This window comes from Pinus tabuliformis, chromosome 8 (genome assembly GCF_031772625.1).
Source record: "Pinus tabuliformis cultivar Carrire ecotype Pingquan chromosome 8, CPIR1, whole genome shotgun sequence".
Classification (NCBI taxonomy): domain Eukaryota; kingdom Viridiplantae; phylum Streptophyta; class Pinopsida; order Pinales; family Pinaceae; genus Pinus; species Pinus tabuliformis.
This window is the reverse complement of record NC_142294.1, coordinates 127,074,139-127,096,911: the sequence shown is the minus strand read 5'-3', so window position 1 is coordinate 127,096,911 and position 22,773 is coordinate 127,074,139.

The following is a 22,773-nucleotide window of genomic DNA, read 5'->3' as shown; positions in this document are numbered from 1 at the left end:
AGTAGATAGAGCAGGTGCGGAGCTACGCAGGCTAGACACAGCAGAAGTGCAGATATTCGCAAGTTTCTATTGGTGAAGTTGCGGACTTTTCTTGAAATATATGTTGGTTGCCTTTTGTCTATTGTTGCAGAGTTCTGGGTTTATAATCTATGTCTGATTACTGGTATTGCTTTTCTAGTTACTGCATTTTGAGAAGCTGTTGGTTGATTCATTAGTTGATTGTAAAATGAGATTGGTTGATTCACATGTACTTGATTATTTAACGTGGTCCCTGGAGGAAAAGAAGTAGGTCAGCACCTACGTACTAGTAGCTCAGCTAGTACAAGAGCTAAGGGGGTTGTAGCTCTCTTCGAAGAGAGTCTGGAAAATGAGAGAGGGTTGTAGCTCTTTGCAGGTTGCAACCTGTGTACTAGTAAAGGACTGCACCAGTACATAATCATTGTAAAAAGAAGTTTCTAATTTAAAGAAGATAGAGACATATTGCAGCAGGTGGTTTTCACCCACATTGGGTTTCCACCTTATATCTGGTGTTCTTTGGTGTGACTATCTGTTTTTCTTGTTCTTGTTCATTATTATATGGTACTGACATACAAATTAATGGTCAACATCTGAAGAATAAATTGAATTATAAATCTGGAAGGTATAGTGAAAAGAATTTAATAATACTGATTCACCCCCCCCCTCACAGTATTATTTTCAACACCTTTCCCACAGTCTGGTAGTCAATATTTCTTGCTAATAACTTATCAAAAACATATAAAGGAAGGACGTGTGGACTAGCTGTGCTACCAAAAATCCTAATGTAGGTGAACCACCCTTCAATAAAATACTTGCCAACAGTATGCAAGTCTGTTGCGTCTTCTTGAGAAAACCTGGGGGCCTTCTTATTGAAAATTATTTGATGTAGGGGCAACACAACAACTTGGAATATCTTATAGAAGTGTGGTATGTAATGCAATTCCCATATATGTTTATGACTGAGATGGATTGGTTAAAGATCTTGTAAGGTCTGTTTCCAACCCATGGTTGGAAATTTCATGCAAAAACATATAGAATCCATAATGTAGGCACTAAAATAGAAGGGAGGGAGGTTATCTGAAAAGGAGGCTTTATTCTATCAATATTTAGTAATGGTGGTGGCTAGGTTCTCAGATATGATGGAAGGCTAATTCATGATATGGGAATTAACACAGGCATCAATCAGATGAATCCATTCTATTGAAAACTTAGTATTATTCATTAGCCCATACAATCTACATAACATGGATGCTACATAGTTGTAGGGGTTTCCAAAGAGGCTATAACATACATACTTGATTTGTCATACTTGAATTTGTTGTCGAACACCCTCCAACCCTGAATTAGCTTGAAGCGGTCTATGTTCTTCTTTGTGAAGTTAGCCATAAATGTGTTGTCGTAGATATCCTGCAGATCAGGTATGTGGTACATCTTCTTCAAATCCTCTGCTCTGAACGACCCTATGAGCTCCATCCTTGAATTTGTGAACTGCCTGTCTTCAATGATAAGGTTTTCGATCACCGACCTAATCATATCTGTATAGGGGAGGATTTTAGGTCTTGCTCATATCCTATGAAAGAATGAACAAGAAGCATCTCTACATTGAAGTTTTGAAGGCATTTTTGAGTCAGTTGTTGCTCTCGTAATAGTGATTTTAGGATGCTCATCCTCCAACATATTGTAAATTACTTCCCAAGTTGTTGTGCCTCCGGCAGCAACACAAACTTTATCAGCGAAGATAGGAGCCATCTCTATAAACTCAGCTTCAACGATGGTCTATGTGCTCTATTTCTGCATCACCTTTCTTAGTGACATGTCTTTTGTTGCTTGCCTAAAATAGACAAGATATATCAGCATAGATGATATCTAGTGATTAAGATTGAAAGCTTCTCTGAAATGAATTTGGATCATGAGAAAGGTTTTAATGAGATACTCGATTATAACTACCCATATCCTAGAAAATGATTATCCTTCCTCGAGCCGCTAAATATTTATTAACCTATCAACTTGTTTGTTTTTATATTTAAAATGTAATTATTCCACATGTTTTACTGCTCTTAATCGCGCATCGTGCGGATATCGCAATATCGCATTTCGCAAATTGTTCGTCGTTGTTCTAATGGCATGGTTAAGTTTCTTGTGAACTGTGTGAAGTGCGAAATGAGATTGTGAAATGACAAGGTGATGTTATCATAGTAGGAGAATTAATCGCATATCGCAATTTTTCAAAGGTGTTTTAACATAGTCATGTGGAAAAGTGTGATTTGTGATTTGCGATATGGATTTCATCCTTAGTATTTTTGCAAGGTTTTGCTAGGTATTTTCTTAGAGTTAGGGTTTTATTATCCTAAGCCTAAAAATTTAAAAGGGTCCCCAATTATAACTCTAAACCTAGCTATTGTTATTTATAAATGGGGGGGTTGTTTCGTAGTACAACAATTGGCGATTCACTTGGGAGAACCAGTTATCTCTGAGTAGTTTTCTGAAATTTCTAAAAACTTTCAAAGTAATTGGAGTTATAAGAATAATGACTACATGAGTTATAAGGTAAAAAACATTTTTCTCAGATCATCATTACTGGCTCAAGTTATTTACTTAATTACTTTACCCTTGTAATGATAGAAGTATAAACATTCGCATCAGCCAATAAAGTTTAAAGTAATATAGGAGGTGTCTTCTGCAGATTAGGTTTTTGGTGTTTACTAATTTATCATAGATAGAGCCTCTACTGCCAGCAGGCATTCATAGCCTCAACAGGTTATATTTTAACCAACAATGATTCATTATCATGTCTGTATGAATTTTCAAATTTCAAAATGATATTCAGTTGGATTGAATCTCACTTGGACCTTCTCCCTTTTTTCCCTTTTGAATGTAATTTTTTTTTCTTTTTTGGATTCTTAAAAGACATTGTCTAGGCGTTGTAACCTACTAGTGATAATACCATTTTCTGGTTGTAACTAAACTGAACAAGTTGGCTCTTGATGAGACCCCTTGTCTTCTAATTGAGGAGATCATTAGCTATTACCCTATTTGATATGTAGTATTGGTAATATTAGTTTTAATCACTTCCCTATGAACATGGTAAACAAGCTCGTAATGAGACTTTTTATCTTTTAAGTTTATATATTTTAGAATTACACTTTGAAAAAGGAAAGTTTTAATAGATGGGGTGGATCATTGGCTCTTTTGAGAGTTTTGGGTGATAATGATAGAGTTTTTTAAGATACTGATATGTAGAAAGTCCTTACTAGGCTAATGATTCTTTTCTTGACTGATAACAAAACCTTCATATTCTATAAAGATCAGAGGTTGTTTGTAAAATAAATATTTAAAGCAACATCAAGTTTTTCTAAAGAAATCAAGTTTACTTTAGTACTCAAATGTCCTAATTATTCCTTCTAACTCTTAGCTTTCTTATAAAAGTGAAAAACATAAATGTTATAAAAGGTTTTAGTTTGAAAAGCCAAAAATAAATACTAGTTAACCATTATTTTCCTAGAAAGGAATATGTTACAAAATTGGAAAAGGTTATCTCCTAGGAGAAGTACTTTTTCAAAATTTTCCCATTGACGGGAAAAGAATCCTTCTTACCTAACAAGTCTTGTAAAAGAAATGTTTATTGTCCAATTTTTTCAATGATCTGAAAAGGGCCAAGCCATAGTCTTTGGAATTTGGTATGTCTACCCTTTTCCTCGTGTTCTTTGTCCCAATTCAGAACCAAGTCACCTACTTCAAGATTTTTATGACTAGCAAAAGTTGTGTCAAAAGAAGCTTTGACTAATTTTTGATGATGGAAGTGGGTTGCTTTAACCTTTACTCTTTCTTCTTCAAGCATGATAATTTGAAGTTGTCTAACCTGGAGAGAAAATGAAGGATTTTCATCGATAAATTGTATTAGGGAAAGAGATGGGATTTCTATGTTTGTGGGAAGAACAACTTCTTTTCCATAAACTAAAGCGAAAGGAGAAGAACCAATAGAGGCTTTCTGAGTGATCATGTCTGCCCATCGAGCAAATGTTAATGCTTTGTGCCAATTCTTGTGATTTTGATCAATAGTCCTTTTGATAATTCTAATGAGGTTCTTGTTTTTTTATTCTGCTAATCCATTACCTTGAGGATAATAATTGGCTGAATATTTCAACTTGAAACCTCAATTAAGAGCAAATTCTACCATTGTATTTCCAGAAAAGTAAGATGAATTGTCAAACATTAAAGCTAAGGGTAAGCCAAACCTAGTAATTATGTACTAATTAATGAAGTCTGTAGTATTTTCTGTATTAGATATATTTAATGCAACAGCTTCTACCCACTTAGTAAAGTAATCAGTAGTTGTAAGGATGTACCTATGTTGTTTGAAAGAGTTAGGAACAATCTCACCAATTATTTCTAATCCCCATTGTTCGAATGATTGTTGGATGTTAACTGGTTGTAAAGGGAATGATGGCTTTCTTTCTCTTCCAGCTGTGGTCTGACAAGTTTTTCACTTCCTTGAATATTCATGTGGATCTTTAAATACCGTTGGCCAATAATACCCTACATGTATGATTTTGTGAGCTGTGGTATTTCCTCCAAAATGTCCTCCAGCTGGTCCATCATGTAATTCCTGCATGACCTTTTCGGCTTCAAGTTTCTCTAAACATCTCAGCAATAATGAATCATAATTCTTCCTAAACAATACATCATTGACTAGTTCATACTGATTTGATTTCAATATTAAAGCTTGCTTTGTTTTATAATTAAGATGCATAGGAGCATATCCGTTTTTAGATAAAATTTCAAATCAGCGTATTGTGATTGCAAATCATTGAGGCTCACCTCTGATATTTGCACTTCATTGCCTTGATCTTCTTCTGGTGGTAACTAGGAAGCTCCTATTAACATCTTGTAAAAACCTTGGCCCCTAAAAATTTTACCTGGCTAGATTTCTACATCATATTCCTGGAATGTAGTTAACCAATTAGGTATTTTTTCCCTTACTTCTCTTTGGATCAATAGTTCTCTTACTGCAAGGTAGGGCACAACTATCTTTGTATGGGTTTAAGAAGAAAAGGACTAAAATGTTTCAAAGTTTTAAAAATAGAAAATGCTTGTTTCTCTACAGCTGAATAATTTAATTTGGTGCCTTGCAAGTTGGAACTGAAAAAGGAGATGGGTGCCTTGATATTTTCATCATTCAGCTGTGTCAAAATTGTTGCATATGATGTATCAGATGAAAAAGTATATAATAAAAAAGGTTAGAGAAATTCTGGGGTTGTCAATGAGGGAGAATTAATAATGTATTTTTTAATCAACTCAAGTGGCTCTCTTTCATCCTTGTTCCATCTGAAAACTGAATTTTTTCTTATCATTGCTTGAAGGGGTAGAACAATTTGTAAAAAATCAGGGACAAATCTTTTTAGAAAATCTATTTGGCCTAGGAATGATTTCATGTTTTTCTTGTTGTGTGGGAGGGGAATTTTATCAATCTCTTGGACTCTATCAGGATCAATGTAAGTTTCTTTCTTGGATATTATAATCCCAAGTAGTTTTCCTTCTGGTAAAGAAAAATATGATTTTTTGAGATTTAAGGAAATTCCATACTTCTTGCATCTTTCGAAAATGTTTTTTAGGTCACTTAAATGATTGCTCCTATCCTTGGAATAGACTGTGATATTATCCAAGTAAATAACCACCGATTGATTGATTAGACCTTTGAAGGCAATGTCCATAGCACGTTGAAATGTGGCACCCATGTTAATGAGTCCGAAAGGCATATGTTCCCCACTTGGTCCTCAATGTTGTCTTTAATCTGTCATCTAGATGCATAAGTATTTTATTATATCTTGAGAATCCATCTAGAAAGGACAGTAATTCGGAACCTGCAACTGATTGCAATATTTGTTCCATAGCAAGCAAGGGAAAATTATCTTTTTGGCAAGCTTGATTCAGGTTTCTAAAATCAATACAAATCCTAACATCTCCATTATTTTTCCTTACAGGTACCATATATGATACCCACTTAGAATTTCTAACAAGGAAGATTATTTTGGCCTTCAGAAGCTTCTTCAATTCTGATTTGATTTGAATTTCAAGGTTTGGGTGAATTTTGCAAAGCCTCTATTGAACTGGCTTTTCATTTGAACTCATAGGTATGGTATGTTGAATTATAGAGGCATCATAAGTCTTGAGATTACACAATCCCAAGAAAAGATGCCTTTATATGTATTCAATAACCTAATGAATGATATTCTTTCTTGTTGGGAACCCCCAAGGATAGTTTTTGGGCTAAAAGCCCATGTTTTGGGTCAATTTTGTAATAAAGTTGTAAAGTCTTTGCATTTTGTGCTCACAAAGCATGAAGGTGTCATGAGTCATAAAGGGTTCTCTACCCTTATTTTGTAAAGTGTAAAGTCAGCTATAAAGATCCACCCATGGTCCACGGACCATGGGATTGTATAAAAAGAGCTAAGTAAGTAAGCTCTAAGTAGTTAGAAGTATTTTAGCAAAGGATAGAGTGAAGAGTCTTGGTAGAGAAGTCTAAGTGTTTTGGGTCTTACCGTAGGTAGAGGCTCTGCAGCTGAGTGCGCAGAGGCCTAGGGTAGAAGTCTGCAGCTAAGTGCGTGGATCCCTACAGCTGTGTGCACAGGGTGGTTAGAGTCTGTAATAATCTGAAGATATTAATAAAGAGAAGTATTATACAATTTCTATGTATTTATTTCCTGTTTATGCATCTAGTTATATTGTGGTTTGGGTTTAATTTACAATGTTCATGTGATGCGTGAATGTATGTGACTCTATTAGTTAATCAAAAGCAAGTAAGAATATATATCTACGTGGCACTAAATGTGATTGTTTAGTAAGATAATTAATACACTTAAGATAACTTGGGAACCAATACAGTGTACTGTCATAGCTACGCAAAAGTACTTGGATCACGGGTTAGGGCTACGTGAAGGTCAATTGTACACCTTTGCAAAGGCATTGAAGGGTGGAATAAAGGGTTAGACTGACAGAGCCCTGAAGCTTAAGTGACTTGCACAAAAGTAGGAACAAAGGGTATAAACCAACATCTCGACCATCTCAGGGTGCGGAAACTTGGTTCCAACACCCCCCCATACTGCTTCAGGTGAGACTTTGGTTCACGCTCCACGGGCTGATGCCGAAAGTGCTAGTAGTGTAGGGATTTGTTTGGCTAACTAATGGTGAACCTGGGTCAAGACCCATGTAGCCAACAAATGGTTTCGTTGTCAGGACCAAAATCTGCATAAGAGATGTGTGATGTCGTATCACTGGAATCCAACTAAGAAAGGGATCGAAGATTTGTGGATAGGGAGATCCACAAATTCACAGTGCAAGAGAACATAAATCCGCGACTGACAAAGGAATTGTGGCTGGACAGGTACTTGTATACAGAAATTCACAAGATAATTTTTTGTTCCTTTCCAGTTGAGCTAAATGAGTGGATCATGAAACTAGTAGATAGGTAAGGAAGGTGGAGACGTGACGGTCCTATTGTCTAGACCCCTGAGTTAGTACAGAGTCTGGAAGCCTCTAGGGATAAGATCACATGTGCTGTCGATCATTGGCTCGATCGGATCATAGGAGGATTTGTTAGTGAATTCGTGGTTGATACCTCAGTTAGCTACATCGAGGCAGAGCGACATTTTTTCAAGGGCCCACGAGGTAAGTACTTGAAGTCTTTGAATACCTGGATTAAGATGCTATTGTGTGAAAAATGGGTTATGTAGCTACCTAGATGTTTGGAGCTGAGGCAGAAAGACTTACAAAAATGAAGGAAGAAATGGTCCTAAGTATAGCCCACTGATTTCACCTCCATTGGGTGATGAAGAGGGAGTAGGGAAGGCTTATCCATGAAGTGCAATTCATTTAATAAGATGAGAATTCCCACAACTGCCACCTCCACCCACACCACCTCCAACTTCACCACCATCACCTGCAACTTCACCCATACCACGACCACCTCCACTGTAGTTCAATATGGAAAATTGAGTCAAGATGCCTTTATTTAAAGGCTTGGGAAATGAGAACCTGGACCAGTTTTGGTTCGTTTTGAAATTTGTATGAGAAGCTCAGGTAATTACCAATGATCACATGAAGAAAGAAACATTGGTTAGTGCATTGCAAGATCATGCTCTAACCTGGTACATTAAGTAATCTAATGATAACCCAAACGCTAGAGTGGCAGACATCTAGACCGCATTAAATAAAGAGTTCAGTAGGCCTAAATCTGAGGCATAGTCGATTGTAAGGTTCAAGGAAATTACGATGAAACCAGGTGAGACACCGTGGCAATTAGATCAGAGGTTGAAATGTGAAATCCACGAAAATAATATGAACTTAACAAATGGAAAACATTGCGAGTGGTTCGTAGCTTCACTCCTACCACACCTAAGGGTTTCATTATCACAACATAAGATTACGACTCAGGCAGAGGCCTTGGAGATTGTAATGAGACTACATGAAACATTGATGCAAGATCCAAATCTGGGGGTTCGATAGATCCATGCGCAATTGCAAAATCTTTGCCATGAAATGCAAAGTTTGAAGCATGACAGAACAGTTTGAACAGAGGTGCGCAAAGAGGTATGGTGCCTGAAATGGAAAGGAAATTAACTATATCTGCATCGTTGTTGAATAATCTCTAATTTGTTGCGTTGTCGAGAATTGATGGCCTAAATATTAATTCTATTGAAAAAAAAATTGGACTAACGTCTTCTAAGGGAATAAGCCTGGATGCCACATTAGCAAGTAAGTCAGCACTTGCATTTTGTAGTCTAGGGACTGAAGATATGTTGAAAGAAGAAAAATGAGAAGTCAATTTCTGAGCTAAAAATTGATAGTGTTTAAGGTGCCTAGTAACACAATGGATTGTATTTCTCACCTGTTTCACAATTATTTCCGAATCACCGTAGACATGCAGGTATATGACATTAAGACCCATGGCTTTATACAATTCTTGGATTAATGCTTCATATTCAACGACATTATTAGTGCACTGGAATTCAAGTCTGCAGGCCAGCGTGGTTTTCTCTCCTTGTGGATTGATTAAAATGCATCCTGCGCCTGCGTCGTCTTCTGATTTAGAACTGTCAAAATAGAGAGTCCAGAACAGAGAGTTATTAGAAACTTTATCTAATAAATTTAGACATTTCGAAGGATGTTTGTGAAATTTTTTTTAATTGAGAAACTCCAACATTATCTGAAAAGGGAGACCTCTGAGTATTGAAAGATCCTAAAGAGGACTTGGCTGAGTAATTTCCAATGATATTATTAGTGAAGGCAACAGGTTCATTGCTTCCCTCGAGGTTAGTGACTGTGTATTTAATGAATTTCTCTTATTCTACCCTGATTTGGTTTGGTTTACCATTTTGTGGCAACCACATGTGAGACAAATTAGTTGCAAAATAACCATGCAACTTTTCAAACCAATCCCTACTGAGAATTAAACCATAAAATTCAGGGATATCGGCCACCAAAATATCAATTATTTGTGAAACTTTTGGATTAGAGGAAATCCTAATTGAAACTGATGTTATTTATCCAAGCACCTCAAATTTTTTCCTATCTAACTAAACTATGTGCACTGCAAATTTTTGAGGCGTAATGTTCAATTTGGTACACACAACTCTTCACGTTATATTTGAGTAGGCTCTTGAATCAAAAAGGCAATTGTGAATGTTCCTGCTGAAAATCTCATAAGTCAGCAGAAATGGAGGAACATGAGAAACAGACCTATCACCAATTAGAACTAGATATGAAGGATCTACTTTGTTTGAGGATGAGGGAGGATATCCCATATTATAGGCAGCTTGAGTAACTACAACAAACGGTAGAGGAGATACTAGAACTACTTTCAACTCCCCTAATAAAATCTTCTATTGTTGTTTTAGTTTAGTGAGCTCATGTAATGAGATGTTAGCTCTAGTCTTTTTCATGTCTTCCACTATATTGTATTCGATCGTATCTGAGATTACCAATGTTTTTGAGGCATTTGGGGAATCTAGAGGGTTAGGATCGATTTGTCTAGTCTTAGATTTCTTAGCTACTGTTTTCTCCTTTCAAGGAGTAGCAACTTTTTGCTTCTAATTTGTGATAGACATGTCAGGAGAATTTTTACTTCTTGTAGTCACTGGCATTTCTTGTGCATCTTCTTCAGTTGGGAGGGTAAAATCCCACATCCCATTTAGTTGAATTTATTCTTCCGTTTTAGATTCCTCCTCATTTGGAGAATCTTCTTCTACTTCTTGGTCAGATTCAACATTTGAAATGGTGTTTGGGGGTTTTGATACAGAAGAATGGTTCCCTTTGAATGATCGAAAAGGTTTCTTAGGAGCAGAGGATTCTGTGACTTGTTTTTTAATTTCGACAATTTCGTTAGACATTGTTTTTAGCACTTTTTGAAGGCCTTCAAGATTGAAAGGGTCCTTTGAAGCTTTCTTCTTAGAGTAATCCTTAAATGTTACTTTTTTGGTCTTCCTTTTGTCTCTTTGTGATCTATTTTCCAAAGCTATGATTCTTCTTTCTACAGACAGAGTTTCTCTCATGTTTTCTACAAAAATTTCAATATTAGAAGGAAGAGATGATATATACCATTCTCTTTGTACACCTACAAAAGGTTTAGAGGGAGTTGGGATTTTTTTTAGTAATTTATTAAATTTGGAGTTGAAATCTTTGATCTTTTCATCTAGATTAGCTTTCAGATTAGAAAGATCATTGATCAAGGATGCTATGATCCTCTCATCACCAACTTTTTTAAGAAATGCTTCTTGAAAAGCATCCCTTTCTCTAATTCTGGGATACCATAATTAGGTGAGGCCTCAAAATCCTATTGCTGAAACATGGGGGATAACCACCCAGTCTGGACCTTAGGATAGCTCATCTTCCATTTTAAGTGGTGGCTCTAATTGGGAATAATGGGACCAGTTTCCCAGTGTGGGTTTTAAGATGAGAGTGGGTGGTTCATGAGTGCTTTGCAATAGAATAATGACAATCTAACTGAACTATTCTATAATGCAATTTCTCTAACTAACTTATTGTAATATAAACTCGGGTATTCCTGTGTGGTATGCGATCTAAAAAGATATATGTTTAACCTACAATAATAAAGATTGAACACAACTAAATAGAGATGATAACATAAAAAATAATTCCTTTGACTAAATAGTTAGTCAAAGGAATTAATAAAATATATCGCATATATGATGAGTTATAGATGAAAATCATAAATTCAACTAGGAATCATACAAAAGTGCATCAACAAAGGAAAGTAGTCTGATATCTAAAAGAAATGATCATGTTCCATAATTTCACCAAAAAATTCACAAACTTACAATAGTCCATTCTTTGCAAATATTTTTGATAAAAAAATGCATGAGAATGGTATAAATACTATTCTAATTAAATGTTCAAAAATATATTATACAAAATTTAGTGAGGTTCCAAACAACCTTCCTCCTAACCAGGTAACTAACTCCAAAAATAAATAGAGGCTAAATAAATAGAACTAAGAGGATAACTTGTTTTCTACCAGCTTGTCCTTTAAATGACGAATATCGGTCATCGGTTGAATTTGAGGAGGTGGCCCAAAAAGAGCCCTGAGTGGTCCTGTGAAGATCACATCAGTGAGCGGTGGTAACATCCTTTGAGTCATGTGAAGGGAAAAATTGAGAGCCATAATCTAACTATGTGTCTTAACAAGATATTTCCAATACGACTCCCAGTTGATCATGGTTAGTTTTGTAATTGCCTCTCTTTGACTCCCCACCTTTTCTTGCTAGTCTTTATAAAGAGTAGTTAAATCGGGAATTTCTTTCGTATTGACTTCTTTGATGAGATTGGTAGCAAACAAGATGTGATTCACTACTTTGATGATGTTCTTTGATACTCTAGCTGCCCTTGCGACTGCTAGCTCGGCCTATTTAATTCTAGCATCCCAATATGTCAAGAGAATGTCTTTATGAGTTTCTTCAATTCGGGTAGATTGGCTTTCCTTCCATCTTCTATTTCCTGCCATTCGATGAACTTAGAGATTCTAGTGCTTAAACCATTAAACTCTGTTCTTTGGTCAATTTCCTTATCTGTTAGTTGGTCACTAGTAGTCAAATAGGGAGTAATGCATGACATCTTCAGGCATAAATACTCTTTTTGTTTCACCAAAAGGGAATTTAATTCCAGAGCCTCTTTCATGAACTCCTCAGTAGTGGGGACATCCTTGTATCTTTCCATGGATTGCTGCATTCCCTTGAGTTGTGTATTTTTGGCCAATATATCAGCCTCATGGCTTGTTTTTAGGACCTCCATGTCTTGCTGCAATCGCATTAGTTTCTCCACCACCTGCCTGTTTGCCCTTGCTTTCTCTGCCTCAAGCTCTTGTTCGAGCTACGCAATTATCTCCTCTTTCTCCCTTAGTAAAGTAGAGACCTGAGTAGCCTTGTCCATAGTGTCCGATACATATGGTCCCATGAACTATGATAGTCTAGTCAAGTTCTCAGTCAGATTGAAAGGAATGTCCTTCTATACAACATCCATCGACTCATTTCCAGATGGGAATTCAGGTGTATCTACCCTTCTCCTTTTTCTTTGCCTTCTAACTACAGTCTTGTGGAGAGGGCTATAGAACACATCAAGTGGAGGTATTTCAATTACTTTCAGAACAATTTCTGATGTGGCTAGTGCAGGGATAATTTCAGTATGCTAGGACGTTGTTGCTTGTTCCTCCATAGGTGTAGATTGTTTGTCGACAGGCTTGGGCTCTGTATCTTTATGAACATGCGAGGAGTCTTGCATTCCTCTGTTTCTTGGGAATTTGAGGCTTTGGGAGTGCCTTGCAATTTTTTATTACCCTGATCCCACTCCTACTCCAAACTACCTCCTTTTGACTCTAAACCGATCTTTGTAGTCAGGGGGCTCCTCACTTGCTTCTCAGTTGACTTCCTACTGAACTCAAATGTGATGTCAGCATCTTGAGGTTTCCCTGTGTTTGGTGCCTTCTCAGTGTTTACCTGAGATTCTATTTTAGAGCTAGCACCTCCACTATCAATAGTGACAATTGGAGTAGACTTATCCTCAGGCTCTAATAGATGCATTGGGATAACTCAAAGCCTCTCATCTCTGAATTCCTAAAATCTTTGAAAATCTTTAGGTTTCAAATTCACTTTTTCCCATTCGAATGCTTGTTCAAAGGATACGGTTGACTGTAACAAATCCTCAAAATAATTATCGTCATTATTGTCTGGCTTGATCTTTACTCCAGTAGTGACATTATATGCCACTTTGTTTGGATCAAACTGCCTCTTAGGAAATGTATGAAGCATGAGGGCTTCCATATGTGTTGATTCCTTAGTAGCATGAAAAAAATTGGCTAAAGAAAAAGAACCGCATTTGACAAGGAAAATGGGCCATAATGACTTCTTACTGTCTTTGAGAACTTTAGTCAGGCCCTTCCCATAGTCTGGTAGGCAATATCTCTTGCTAATAACTTATTAGAAACATATAAAGGAAGGAATTGTGGATTAGTTGTGCTACCAAAAACCCTATTGTAGGTGAACCACTCTTCAATAAAATACTTGCCGACAGTAAGCAGGTCTGCTACGGCTTCTTGAGAAAACCTAGGGGCTTTCTTATTGAAAATTATTTGATGTAGGGGAAACACAAAAACATGGAATATATTATAGAAGTGCAATATGTAATGCGACTCCCATATATGTTTATGACTAAGATGGATTGGGTAAGGATCTTGTAAGTTCAATTTCCAACCCATGGTTGGAAATATCATGCAAAAATAGATAGAATCTATAATGTAGGCACTAAAATAGAAGGGAGGGAGGTTATATTAAAATGAGGTTTTCTTCTGTCGATATTTAGTAATGGTAGTGGCTAGGTTGTCAGATAGGATGGAAGGCCAATTCATGATATGGGAATTAACTCAGGCATCAATCAAAGGAATCCATTCTATTGAAAACTTAGTATTATTGGGTAGCCCATACAATCTACATAACATGATGGCTACTGCATAGTTGTAGGGGTTTTCCAAAGAGGCTATAGCATACATACCTGATTTTTCATACTTGAATTTGTTATCCAACACCCTCAAACCTTGAATTAGCTTGAAGGGGTCTGGGTTCTTCTTTGCGAGGTTAGCCACAAATGCGTTGTCATAGATATCTTGCAGATCAGGTATGTGGTACATCTTCTTAAAATCTACTTCTCTCAACAACCCTATGAGCTCCATACTTGAATTCTTGAACTTCCTATCTTCAATGATAAGGTTTTCGATCACCCACCTGATCATATCTGTATAGGGGAGGATTTTAGCTCTTTCTCCTATCCTATGAAGGAATGAATAGGAAGCACCTCGAAATTGAAGATATGGAGGCCTTTTTGATTCATTTGTTTCTCTTGTAACAGTGATTTTAGGACACTCATCCTCCAACCTATTGCAAATTACTTCCCAAGCTGTTGCGCTTCGGACAACATCACAAACTATATCGGAAAATATAGGATCCATCTTTGTAAACCTAGCTTCAACACTGGTCTATTTGCATTGTTTCTGCATCACCTTTCTTACTCACATGTCTTTTGTCACTTGCCTGAAATAGACAAGATATATCAGCGCAGATGATATTTAGTAATTAAGACTGAAATCTTCTCTAAAATGACTTTGGATCGTGAGAAAGGTTTTAGTGAGATACTCGATTATAACTACCCATAACCTGGAAAATGATTATCCTTGCTTGGGCCACTAAGTATTTATTAACCTGTCAACTCGTTTGTTTTGGTATTTAAAACGTAATTATTTCACATGTTTTACTGCTCTTAATTACGCATCACAGTCTTAAAAGGGATACAGTATAGCGCTACTAGATGCATCAAGCGAAATGCGATTACGGATATCGCAATATCACACTTCATAAATCATTTGTGGTTGTTCTAATGGCATGGTTAAGTTTCTTGCAAAATATGTGAAGTGAAAAATTTGATTGCGAAATGACAAGGTGATGTTATTGTAGCGGGAGACTTAATCACATATCGCAATTTTTCGAAGGTGTTTTAACATAGTCATGTCGAAAGGTGCGATTTGCAATTTGCGATATGGATTTCATCCTTAGTTAGTTTTGCAAGGTTTTGCTAGGTAGTTTCTTAGATTTAGGGTTTTATTATCTTAAGCCTAAAAATTTAAAAGGGTCCCCATTTATAACTCTAACCCTAGCTATTTTTCTTTATAAATGTGGGGCTTGTTTCATAGTACAACACCCCTTTAATCCTAAAGTTGACCCTTTGCCTTCTTTGTTGGTTGTATCTTCCTCCCCTTCTTCCTCTTCTCTTGGTGAAAGTATTGACACTAGTAACCAAGTGGATATGAAGAAGAAGAAAGGGAAGAAGAATAAAGGGAAGAAGAAGAAGAAGAAGAAAATTCAACAAGGGGGACAAATCAACCATTTCTTCGAATGCAACTTCTGATGAGAAACCATTCAATAAGCCTCACAAACTTCAATATCCTTGAAAAATTTATACAGGAGACCATATTCTTTGAAATTGTTCTGCTATTCCTCAAATCTTAGAAGAATGGTCTTCTCATTCACATCATCCTTTGTCATCAAATTTTGGAGATCATGCTGGTGACATACCATCAACTACTTGTAGTAAATTTCATGGAAAGAAGGGCAAAGTTAAGTTTCCATTTAGGTTATGCGAAGGGAATCACCCCATTCACCTTTGTCCCTATCTGGATGAATCACAAAAAGTGTTGGATAACTGTCCTACTTCTCTGCAGTGAATTCCATCTGGTTACAGGAGACTCTCCCTTAATCCTTCACTAGTTAATGAAGTGAATAAACAAAATCAACCATTGGTCAAACACACTCTCCCTAAATGTGAATCCCATGACTCTATACATGACCAATCACAGGTCGAGGAAACAATTGACTCAATTTCACCTTCAGTTAATCGTACCTTTCCTGTAGAGAGTGAGTATGATACCACACAGGCTCTTTTTGTTTCTTCATATTCCAATGAGCTTGGAGGAAATCCTCATGTTCCATCAAGACAGGAGGAAAATCCTCCCATTATCGTAACTCAAGGGGGTAATTCTCCCGTTGTTACGAAACCCCCTCTAAGTAGTCTTGTCACTTCCTTTGATTGGAATCGACTAGAAATATGTCATCTTCTTTCTTATGTGCCTTTCTAGATCATAGTACAGGTTAATAATATGCTTGTATCTAGCACAATTATAGATGAATGTGCATCTGTGATTATCCTTTCCTCCACTGCTTGGCAAGTGCTAGGTTCGCCACCACTTGTGCCTCTTACCCAGAATCTGTTGGCTTTTAACATAGGAACTAGTCAACCATTAGGGATCCTTCCTCAATTGTGTGTTACTTTGGGAGGAAAATTTGTTTATCTCAATGTGATGGTAGTTCCAGGCCTTTTAAATTACAATTCACTCCTTGGGTGCAAATATGTTTATGACATGGGAGCTATTGTTTCAACACTCTTTCGAGTGATGTGTTTCCCACATGAAGGCAAAATTGTCACCGTTGACCAGCTTTCATTTCTTGGTCCAAATATGGCTTCTAGTCAACCATATTCCATAAATGGTCCTTTTGTCCCAATGGCATCTTCCCTGCCACAGGTCAATTATGTGGCACCCTGTTCCATGCCTACATCACCTGACGATCAATTTCATGATGTTGTGCACTAATGTACTGGGGGCATTGGAACCAGATCTCTCCAATGGATTCCTTGCTATGTATCCCTTCCAGAGCGTTGTTCTCCCATCTTATGAGAACCTCTTGGAACTCATGACCTCTTATGGTTCATGATCATGGAATCATGAGGATAGTTCCCGATCTTGTGTCAACCTCATTAAAAAATGAAACAAAGGGTATGAGCACAGTTCCTTGTCTTATGTCAAGCTCTTTAAAAAATGAAACAAGGAATATGAGGATAGTTCTTTTACTGCGTCAACCTCATTAAAAAATGAAACAAGTCCCAGAGCATAGTTCCTTATCTTGTGTCGAGCTTGTTAAAAAATGAAACAAGGAAGCAGAGCATAGTTCCTTGTCTTGTGTCAAGCTCGTTAAAAAATGAAACAAGGTCCCCTTGAGAAAATTTCCAATTCGAGTCTTTTATTAGTGTTGGGTGATTTAATTGTCTGTTAAATCCCTGTCATTTAATTTTTCAACCCGGGGGTTTTGTAAAACTTAGAAGAAAACCAAAATATATGGGACCTCAGATGCAACTATAATTAGCTTTAGAAGATAAGTTATGGAAACTGAAGGGAATGAAATTATAAACTAATTAGAAGTGCATATTACAAATATAAAATTTAACTAAGTAATTTCTAATTCATTATGTAATAAGTAGGAGAAGTGGCTCCTAAATAGGAGAACCAGATTAGTCCTTCTTCTAGAATACTACATGAACAGAAATCAAAAACCACTAATAGACAATAGCTTAAGATGTATAAAGAAATAATAGAAGAGGCTCCTAACTAAGGAGGTCCTTGTTATTCTTCATTACAAATTCATCCATCATTAATTCCATTGTTGGAAAACTGGAAATTAAGAAAATCACTTGAAACTAGAAAAAGAGAATGAATTTCAATTATTACTCATATCAAATGGAAGAGAGCCTAACTTAGACCCATATTTGTCCTTTCATATGCTGATAATATTTAAACTAAAATTCATTCATTAATAATGAAAAATCTTCAAACATGTAAGTAATTAAATGAAAATAAAATCTATAATGAAATAAAATGTTTCTTTGATTCTTTTAGATTGAGCTCAATTCTCTCAAGAACAAAGTGACAAACTATTCCATAAATTCATATACTACATGAAGACAATTTATATCTAAAACTATAGAAAGAAAACTTTGTTCTATTCCATCATAAGTTAGGATACATGCCCCAAGAGTCCTCTCTTTAGAATGGAGGAGTTACTCCTATTTATACAAAAACATAAGCAACTAAATCATTAATGGAGATCCACTAATCCCTCCTAGATCCAAAAATCCTTCATATGATTACAACCCGTATGAGACACATATTCCTTTATACATGATTTTTATCCATGAGATATGCTTGACCCCTATCCCAAATCTTCAAGAGAATTCGAATTTGAGTCTTCGATGCCACATAAGAGTGTCTTGGAACCTTCCAAATCACCTACACATGTCACCAAACTGAAGCCACTTTTGTATAAGAAAATAGATGTTATTTTTCTAACTTTTCATCATAAATTCACTTTAAATACATAAAATCAATAACTTGGGAAATGAAAATATGAACCCATATGGTAATGGAAATATAATGATAATGTGATGAAATGAGGTGACAAAATGAGGATAAAGGTGAAAATGAAGTGAAAGTGTATGTTAATTTGGTGGCCCAACAATTAGATCTCATAAAATCCCAGTTGAGTCTTTCATTTGATCTTGTAAATGAACCTTCATTCCATCCACCTCATAGCCACGAGTAGTCTACTTAGGTAAATGCAATGAAGCTTGGGGGGCATGCACCTAGAATCGAGTCATCATGCTAGGGGCATGTAAACCAATCTCAAGCATAGTTTTTTCTTGTTTCAAGCTTGTGTAAACATGAAACTGAATCCAAGCATAGTTCCCTATGGTTCAAGCTTGTGTAAAAATGAACCCATATCCATTTAAGCCCTCATGATTGCCATTATATTAGCCTTGGGTTTTCTCCTTCCATCTTCCCTATCTTCTTAGCCGATCATACACTTTCACTTGGTTTTTTTACCCTTTTTGAGGAATAGTTGCAATGAGTGGTCTTATTAGCTAGCCTCTTCACATAAATCAACATGTTTTGAGAAGTTACAACATCACCAGAAGCGGTTGCTATCCTAGACACCACTCGTTCCCCTAAGTGGAGTCCTCTTTAAGCTCTTTTCTGACTCTTTAAACATGAAAATATTGACAAGCGCTTATGCTTTTCACCTAGTAAATAGATTGGAAATGACATCTACTCAGCATAAGTTTAACCTTTTTCAGGACTGAGATAGATTACTTACAAAAAAGAATACATTGATTTAACATGGTTAATAGGTTCTCTCTTGTATTATTTTATGCTTTTTCAGACTTGAGAGACAAATTTACGAAAAAATTTGTGGAGTTTTCTTTTTGTCCCTTTTCAAACTCTCTAAACATGAAAACGACCGAGTTCTCATTGTCACTAAACTCGTTAAAACATAAAATAGCAACAAACTTGTCCATCATGACAAGACCGAGTTTCACCTTCCATAGGCTCATTAAAACATCACATAGTGATGGATTCACCCAAAGGGTGGAATTATACTACAAGCATATGTTATCCTCCTCAAGCTTGTTAAAAAATAAATAGTTACTGGTCAGCAATGATTGGGCAAAATGGGAAAAGGGATAAATCACTTTATGGTAGCAAGTCGCTCTTGAACATGACACTTTCACTTCATCTCCGTGTCTATTTGGGTTGGGTTATATGCTTGATGGTTATCATACCTATGGTCTATCACACCATCCATCACTTTGGTTTTGGGTCAATGCTGTCAATTCATTGAGTGTCACCAACATGTTCAAGTGAAGTCACTTAGTAAAACTCATCCTTTGTAATACTCATAAACCTTCATTTTCATGACCGCCATTCCTGAACCTTGTTTCATCAGCTACATTCCATCTCCAAAAGCATTACACTTGTTTCATGTCGTTGATGTGCGATACATCAAGGCCCTCCTACGATGAGTCGCTTCTTGTCGACATTGGCACATTATCCAAGAAGTTGACCTAGAAACACCCTTTTAGTACCTTGGGGCTTGCATACATCTATGGCAAGTTTCTCGCTTCCGGCGATAGGTTGACATCACTGGCCTTTGACCGAAAGACTTTGTATGGTGTTCGACATCAAAACATCTATTCACACCATGAATAATGTACTGCAGTACCTTGAGAATCATTATCATCATCGGTGATCTCTCTTGCATCTGTTAACAGCTTACATCATTGGCTAGTAATAAGATGGCGTCTTCCCATGTTCGACTTTAGATCATATATTCACATGGTTAGACTTGTACTTGAGTGAATGATTGGATGAGATAGAAGACCCCAGATCTAGTATCGTCCATCCAGGTTGCGATTTCAGGAAAGCACTAAATCATCTTTGTGATGGATTTACAGTGATGGTCATCCTATCATGGGTTTATATATGTAGACGACTATCTATGTACATGTAATGAAAAGTTTATATGCGTAGTATGGGTATGAATTCCCTCAAAAATTCATGAAAAATCCAAAATATCATGATGTTATGTATTGTAATTAATGCAGGTCACCATCCACTTCAGTTCCTCTCCATCACATTGTAAAGCATATCACTCGACATTATCATTTTCAACTTCATGCTTTAGGGGGAAACTATCATAGGTCTATTTGGGCACATCACTCCTCACATTCAGATCAGTACTTTTAGGTCTCATCAAACCTTAATTCAATTGTTACATTCCCTAGAGAAGTTAACTCATTGAGTGCCTCCTTTTCTGAAAGTTTCATGGCCTGAAGCCTTCCTGAAATGCCTCCTTGAGACACCAGCGCAGCCTATGCCTTGAGACAGTGCACTACAAAGCAGGCAGGCCCACTGTGGCCTGCATTGCAATGCACTTCGGCCCTCTTTAGCCTGCGCTGCCTGAGATTGAGCGAAATTTTCATAGGGTTCTAGGAGTATCCTTCATTCTAATTGATTCTAGAAGGTTCCCATCTCATATCTCCTCCTATGAGCTCTAAATTAGATAGGCTAAGGATCCATTAACCTCCTATCCTCTCACCCATTGCTCCATGGAAGATAACCCCAAGTTTGGAAGGCCATTCAATACCCTCATTTATGACAAAACCACCTCCATTTCCTATAAATTGATCATTCATAATAGTGATCAGGGGGCTAGAATCTAAATTTTGTAAGGAAATTCTGTTTGTTTGAGGATTGAGTTTATGTTAAGCAATGTTATGCTGCTAGAGTTGTGTGCTTTTGATGTGGTGAGGGTTGAATTGAAGCTAGAGGAGTGGAACAAGATCAAACTGTATTGGGTGAGACTCTTCCTTCTACATTAGTAAAGAGCTTATTCCTTTCTCATATGATTTTTCATATCTATGATGATTATGTATTTCAATGTCTTTGATTCCATTGTTTTATAGTAGATAGATTATGTATGCTTTGATCGTTTCTTGTTTCTGTTTCTCTTGCTGAAGGTACCTTTTGAGGGGATTTATGTTATCAAACTAGCTCACAAAAAGATAGATGAACGTCTTAGAAATAAGCCTCTCCGAGGGGGAAACCTCCTTTACATTACAAAAATGAAAAATTCTTGCATGATACAAATGACAAGAGCTCCTTTCTATATACAGGAGTCTAAGGGGTCATAATATAATCATAGCCGACATAACAATAATAAGGTAAGGGAACCATAATAACAATAGTCGGCTTCTATGGGGCATAATAATAAAAATATAGGGAATACATGGGCACAACAATATAATAAGGGGGTTGTACTAATAACAATAAGGGGTTACACTAGTAGTATAGGGACCTAACATGCCCTTCTCCTTCAAAATGTGTTGTCCTCAATGCTTGAGTAGTTCTTGATGCTTCTATATGTATTCTTGTCCTCCCATGTGGAATCTTCAATGTGTAAGTTATTCCACTCGATGAGATACTCTGAAATTGATCTATTTCATAGTTGTCGATTTCTTGGTTCTATGACTACTTCAGGTTCCAATATGATTTGTCCTTCCTTGTCAAGTTCTCGCAATACTGTTTGAACTAGGATATTTTGCAACTTTTGAATGATTTCCCACTCCTTTGGGCATATAGATATCTGTAAGGCCTGATGTTTGGAGGAACATATCCAGGAATTAAATGAATAGCATGATGATGTTCACGAATAGGTGGGAGGCCTTTGGGAGTCTCAAATACCTTGGAATGATTGTACAAATCGTTTTGGAGATCGAGAGAAATACATGATTTCGATGTGGGATCCTCTAGTAAACATAATTGTGCAATTATGCCTTGTTTTTCTTTATTTAGAAGCTTTTTCATGCTGTTAGAGTTGATTATATTTCCAGCTTTCTCTTCCATACCCCTCAATTCAACTTCCTTTCCTTCCCAAAAAAAATTCAACAAAAGTTCTTGAAAATTAAAAGCTATCGTACCCGAAGATTGTATCCATTGGACGCCTAGTAAAACATCAACACCACCCATTGGAATGGAAAGCATTGGGATATTCAATACATATTCTCCCATCGATAGTTTGATATTATGGCACTTTCCAGAGCAATTTAGGGTTCCTCCACTTGCAACCATCAGTTGACACTCTGGTGCTAGATATAGGAATCAATTCAATTCCTTGGCTATCTTACAATGAATAAAATTATGGCTATTGCCTGAATCAATCAACACTATTAACTTTTTCTTCTTGATATGTCCTTTTATCTTGATAGTTTGAGGAGTGGTAATTTCTTCTAATGCATTACAAGATATGGTCGGATTCTTTTCTTCTTTCTCGATGTGATCTTTCACTTCTTGAACGTTTTTCTTCTTGATATTTCCTTCTATCTTGAGAGTTTGAGGAGTGGTAATTCTTTCCAAAGCTTTACAAGATATGGTCGGATTCATTTCTTCTTTCTCGATGTGATCTTTCACTTCTTGAACCTTTTTCTTCTTGATATGTCCTTCTATCTTGAGAGTTTGAGGAGTGGTAATTCTTT